General features: G+C 41.4%; 1 protein-coding gene across 1 annotated transcript in view; it reads right to left on the reverse strand.

Annotated features, from left to right (window-relative positions):
- Nucleotides 1-2630, reverse strand: part of ENTHD1 (ENTH domain containing 1) — a 100899-nt gene extending 98269 nt beyond the window's left edge. Inside the window, exon 1 of the mRNA XM_002914587.4 lies at nt 2559-2630. The gene's annotated coding sequence lies outside the window, so the exon portion shown is untranslated. The remainder of the gene's footprint in view (nt 1-2558) is intronic.
- Between the last annotated feature and the right edge of the window lie 3370 nt (nt 2631-6000).

The following is a 6000-nucleotide window of genomic DNA, read 5'->3' on the forward strand; positions in this document are numbered from 1 at the left end:
AAATGCTATTTTTTTCTTTTTTGGCAAGCTACCTATCTATTTTGGAGAGACAAAATTCTAATTTCTAGGTTTTCCTATATTCTCTATCTTGCATTTTAAAAATGTTTTCTTAAATGAATTTTCTGCCCCAGGGAAGTATCAAATAATAGGCTTCAATCCAATAGGGTAGTTTAAAATGGATGTGTTTAACATCATACTGAAATTTAATACATGCCCAACCATTAGAAAAACCACGAAGTAAAGAGTCTAGGTGATTGAATTAATACCATTTACTAAAGCACAGTACTTTGAGGCATGACCGTAGAATACGTAAAACACCATTCTACTATTGTTTTCTTTTCAGATTAACAAGGAGTTCAGTTGGTGTTAGTTGTAAATTATATGTTGGTTTTATGTGTTTTAGACACCTGACTACATGCAAATGTTCAGTTTACTCATATCATCAGAAACTTGAAATTGTAATTACAGTGATGTGACATCTGAGACAAAAGTGGTGCCCAAGAGTGTAAATATTCATACCTGACTCTTGGTTTTCTGGCTACCCAAATCTGTAGAATATTTAGAAACGGAGGCAAGTTAAGATATTCCATGTCACCAATCTGGGTCACCTCCTCTGAGAGGCCTTTAGCTAGCACACTAGCTACTTAGATCTTCCCAACATATTCTTTATGCACCTGATTTATTTCCTTCACAGCACTTACCATGATCTGCACCTGTATATTTGTCATTTGCTTTCTTCACCACCAGACCAGAAACTCCATGACAGCAGGGACCATGACCATCTTATTTACAAAGCAGTATAATCCTATTGCCTAATAAGTGCCTAGAACATAGTACGTACTCAAGAAACAAGTGTTGAGTCAATGCCCGAATGACTGAATGAATCTGCCTAGGATAAACCTGCAATGATTCTACAGCTTTGGATTATAAACATGACATTTTAAAACTATATACCAGCCCTGTAACTGTCAAGTAAAATTCTGGAGTTTGGAGTAAATATTTTCAAATCAATCAATAAATATTTCTTGAGTATCTACCATTTGTACCGCTTTGTGGATGATATAAGAAATATAAAACATGATTCTGACATTCAAAAACCAGTGTTTGATTAAGGAGCTTTCTCCCTTAAATAATTCCAAAATAAACACATGATGAGGTAGAAAAGGTCTCTTGGTTTCCTTTCTAGACTTACTCACTTCCACAATGCTTTGGCAAAGGCTGTTTCTTCCCCCAACTTTACCTTAATCATAACAGGAAATCATTTAAGTTATCAAGTGACATTGTGGAATTCAAACTCAAGATTTTTTTCAGACTTTTGAAGGGTAATGCAGTGCCTATACTGTATGTTACATGATACTCACAGTAAGGTGTGGGGCCGCTCTAAACAAGCAAACACATAAATGTGACTGCAACAAAAACTTGTAAATATCTGGAGTAAGTAAAGACAAATGCCTCGCTTCAATTCAGGTCTTGCTGCCAAAAGAGTTGGGGGGAATATTGGTCTTCAAAATTCTTTGGATATCAGAACTGAGAATAAGGAATTGAGGAGCTGAACTGACTTTACCCAAAGAACTAGGATAATAACAGCGGCATCTTAAGAGGCTGAGTGTGAGAGGCATCTGGAAAGATGCATTCAGGGTAGAGAGCAGCTTTCCTCTTTGTACAGGTTCCGCCTATAGACTTAAGTTTACTCAGGAGAAAATAAGCTCTGGCCAAGATTGTTGTGGGAGAATGATTACAGAGAAGACCATGGCATTAGGAGGTGTTACTGTTTGGATGGGAAGATTATTGCAAGGGGCTGAGAAATCGACTTTTTGGAGCACTCCTGTGTGTTCATTAATGCATTCAACTATTAGTTCTCTAGAGTTCACCACGTGGCAGACTCCATTCTAGGAAATGGAGAAACAGGTGCACAAGACACAGTCCCCATCTTCTGAAATAAAGGGCTACTACTCTTTTTTGAATGCTCACAATGTGCTCACACCTAGGCATTCAGCTACCTCATCTCATTACTTTAATTAGTATTCCAAAGGCATGGACTTGAGGTCTTGCTCTGCCATTTCCTAATTAAGGTTTAACAACTTCACTGTGCCTCAGTTCCCTCATTCGCAGCATAAGGAATAATCACCATATAGAAAAAACAGCTGAAAGGAAGAAATGAGATGCTTGACAAAGAATTTTGAACAGAAAGGGTGAAGGCTGAGAGAATCAACTTCCTGTATACAGGGTCTTTCCTTGCCATCCATTTCTTCAGAACGACCACTGTGTACAAGGCAGGTCCTATGCCAAGCCCGGAGGAACACAGATAAGCCCGACCACCGACTCCCCTCGGAAAGCACGCAGTTTACTTGGAGCGGATGGCTGAGCCACACAGAAGCTTCTAGAAGGAGGGAGTGTGACACGACGGCGGCACACAATGGGGACCTTCCCTCACGCAGACCGTGGTAACCTCGGTCCCCTCTCGCCCGCACCCAGTCAGCGACGTCACTGGCCTGGGACAAGAGGCGGGGAGCAAACCCCTCTACGCCCGCCTGCACCCCCAAACAAGAATCTACTACCTGAGGGGAAAGTCCAGCCACGGCGTCCGGACCTTTTCCCGCTCAAATTCAAGTCCCTCGTTCCGAGGCCGATCGCCTCCTGCAGCCAGGCCCAAGCGCTCACGCCCTTCCCCACTTCCGCTTCCTCACTTCCGGCCCCTCACTTCCGGCCTCTCCGAGGTCAGGTGTCCGCGGTTCCCGGGGCATCAAGCAAGAAGTACGCGAAGGGTTAAAATGACTTAGCTTTGGCAGGGGGAGGCCTCGGATATCAAGTGGAATGAAGGCACAAGTCTTCGTTTAACAATCCTTAGGGCTGCGATGCTGCCCTCATGCTCCTTTCAAAGAAAAATTTTACAATTTGTGTTACTAATGTATTTTAATTGACTGGAAACGGCGCCCGCAGCTGATCTCCACCTCAGAGCATAAAGAAGGTAATGGTAGTTTGCAGGATAAAAAAAGTGGTGCGCGTGATGGGCAGTGACGGAGTGCCTCCAGGGAGGGCCTCGGGTACTCTGATGGGTCGTAAGTTGAAATAGTCAGCTGATCTTCAGTGAGCAGCCCCTCTGTGCCAGGCACCCCGCCAAGCTGTAAGGACCCAGAGATAAAGCATGAGTCTGATGCTGCATGAGTTTACAGGCTAGTGGAGGTGACAGGCACCGTCAAGGAATATTGTGACAAGATATGTATCTTGTAATAAGAGAGGAGAGAGCATCTAATTCTGCCAAAGAGCATTTAAGGGCAGGTTTCAAAGAAGACTTTACATCTGTATCTTAAAGGATGACAGGGAGCTCACTGCATAGACAAAGTGGAGAAGGCCATTAGAGGCAAAGGACACATCATGTATAAAGGCTTGAAAGCTGAGAGAGCCTATTATCTTGGTAAAACTACAAGTACTGTAGTTACTATGGCTGTCTCAAAGGCTATTAGTGGAACAGCAGAGGGAGAGGAAGTGGCAGAGGAAAGTCAGATCATGAAAGACCTTGTCCGTGCTGCTAGGTGATTTTATCTGGTAGGCATTGAAAATATAATCAAACCCATGTTTTAAAAGCACATGGCTAACTGTGCTTTTCCCTCCAGGGTGGAGGGAAAAGACTTAGACAATAGAAAAACCCTTTATAGATGAAAGTAACATGTGTTTTTAGCTCCTACTACTTCAATCATAATTATTATAACACATGTCATGATCAGTACTGACATGTAGTTAGGTAATTATAATATAAAATGGTGGAAGATGTGAAAGAAGTTGGTGTGTTTGAAATACTGCTTAGCTGGCTATCATATAGAACAGTGGGCATAGTAGCCAGAGGGAATTTAAAAAGGTGGCCTGGAAACAGATTGTTCAGGGCCTTGAATGCCAGGCTAAGGTGTTATTCTATAAAATAGCGGGTAACAAACGACAAGTATTTTGTTTATATAGTGAGTTATAGTTTTTGAAGATTTTTTTTGAGTTATAGCTTATGTAAATTTCAAAGGAACTCTGAAAAGTAGGTATAATTATTCCATTTTACAAATGAGGAAGCTGATTTGGGGGAACATGCATTCATTCTACATTATTGAGCACCTGCTAAGTGCCAGGCACTATGCTGAGCTATGGGAATACAAAGAAGTAATAGTCTAATTAAAAAGACAAAAATAAATTAGCAATTATAATAAGTTGCTGTGATAAAAGTGCTTTGGGAGTAAAAAGAGGATTCGTCTAAATCTACATAATTATAGAAGTCTTCCTGGAAGAGGTAAACTTGAGCTGAGTTTGAAGGAACAAATAGGTTATGTGAATTGCTCAAAAATAGTCAACTAGCAAGCAATTTAGCTAAAACTTGACCCAAATTTGCAGTGTCCAATTCTATGCACTTTCCTCTACCTTAAGGACCAATTTTTGGTTCTCAATGCTGAGTCCACTGACATTCTTTTTTTTTTTTTTTAAGACTTTATTTTTAAGTAATCTCTATACCCAAAGTGGGGCTCAAACTCACAACCACAAGATCAAGAGCCGCAGGCTTCACCGACTGAGCCAGCCAGGTACCCCTCCGTTGACATTCTCAGTCACAAATCTACCTATTGTATTTTGAAAACATTGGAGATCCCAGTTTTTCCTTTTTAAGCCCATTCATTTCCTCCTTTTAGAATGAATCTTTGGGTGTATCTGAAAGGATGTTGACTAGGCTCAGCAAAACTGTAAAGTGTTACCTACTTAGTGGAATTAACTTCGTTAAAGTAACATTGTGTGAGAGGTCCTTCTTCTCTGCTTTCTTCCATTTGGGGGCACCATAATTTAGTTGCACTCACCAAATACAGACATGGTTTTACAATAATAACTTGGTGTGTTTTTCCCCTGAACTCAGAGTTTGATAAAAGTGAACAAAATTTTCTTCACTTGGTTTCCAGGAAACCATTGCTCCTTCTCATCTCCTTGGCTGGTTTCTTCTCATTTCTCTGACCTCTCAACACTGAAGGGGTCTTTTCTCTATCAATATTCATTCCCTGGGTGGTTTTATCCAGTTTCATAACTTTAAATAACCTTCTCTCTGTCTCTCAACAGCACTCAAGTTTTTATCTCCAGCCCTAACCTCTCCTGACCTTCAGACTCATATCTATCTTAACATCCCCACTGGTATTTCTCATAGATATCTCAAATTTCATATGCCCCAAACCAAACTTCTGATCTTCCAAGCTTGTTCCTCCGTCTCAGTAAGGACACATCCTTGCTTCTAGTATCTCAGGCCATGAATCTTGGAGTCATCGTTGGCACCCCTCTTTGTCTCTCAGACTTCACATCATATAATCAGCTGGCCTTTCATGCAGGGCGGCCACCAAGTCTGGGTAATATATGGATGGTAGGTGATAAATGGTTTATTGATGCCACATTCTAATTCATGATAAAATAATAATATTTATGTTTCCAGACTTAACTGTTACCCTGTATATTCAGAATTCAGTCATTTCCCACCACCTCCACTTTCCACCACCTGTCCTAAGGTGCTGCCTTCTCCTGCCAGGACCATTGCAGTAGCCTTCTAACTGGCCTTCCTGTTTCTGCTCTTGCTCCCTTACAATGTAATCTCAACACAGTAATCAAAGCTATTCTTCTAAAACCTAAAACCCAAATTAGATCATGTTCAAAATCTTCCATTGGCTCCTATCTTAACTCAGAATAAAATCAAAGACCTTGCCAGTGGCCAACAAGGCCCTATGTGTTCCAGCCCCTGCTCCCTCTCTGACCTCCATCATGACTCCTCTCCTCCTCATTCATGCATCAAGCTTCCTTCCACCATAAGGCTTTGCATTTCCTAATCCCTATACCTGCAAACTATTTCCCCAGAGAGCCATCAAGCTGTCTGCATCACTTTGTTCTGGACTTAGCTCAAATGTCCTTTGAAAATCGCAACCCCCCACCTGGGCTACACTTCCTCTAACTCTTGCCCCATTTTATGATTCTCTGTAGTAGTACAACCATCTGACATAC

The sequence above is a fragment of the Ailuropoda melanoleuca genome, chromosome 15 (assembly GCF_002007445.2).
Source record: "Ailuropoda melanoleuca isolate Jingjing chromosome 15, ASM200744v2, whole genome shotgun sequence".
NCBI lineage: Eukaryota > Metazoa > Chordata > Mammalia > Carnivora > Ursidae > Ailuropoda > Ailuropoda melanoleuca.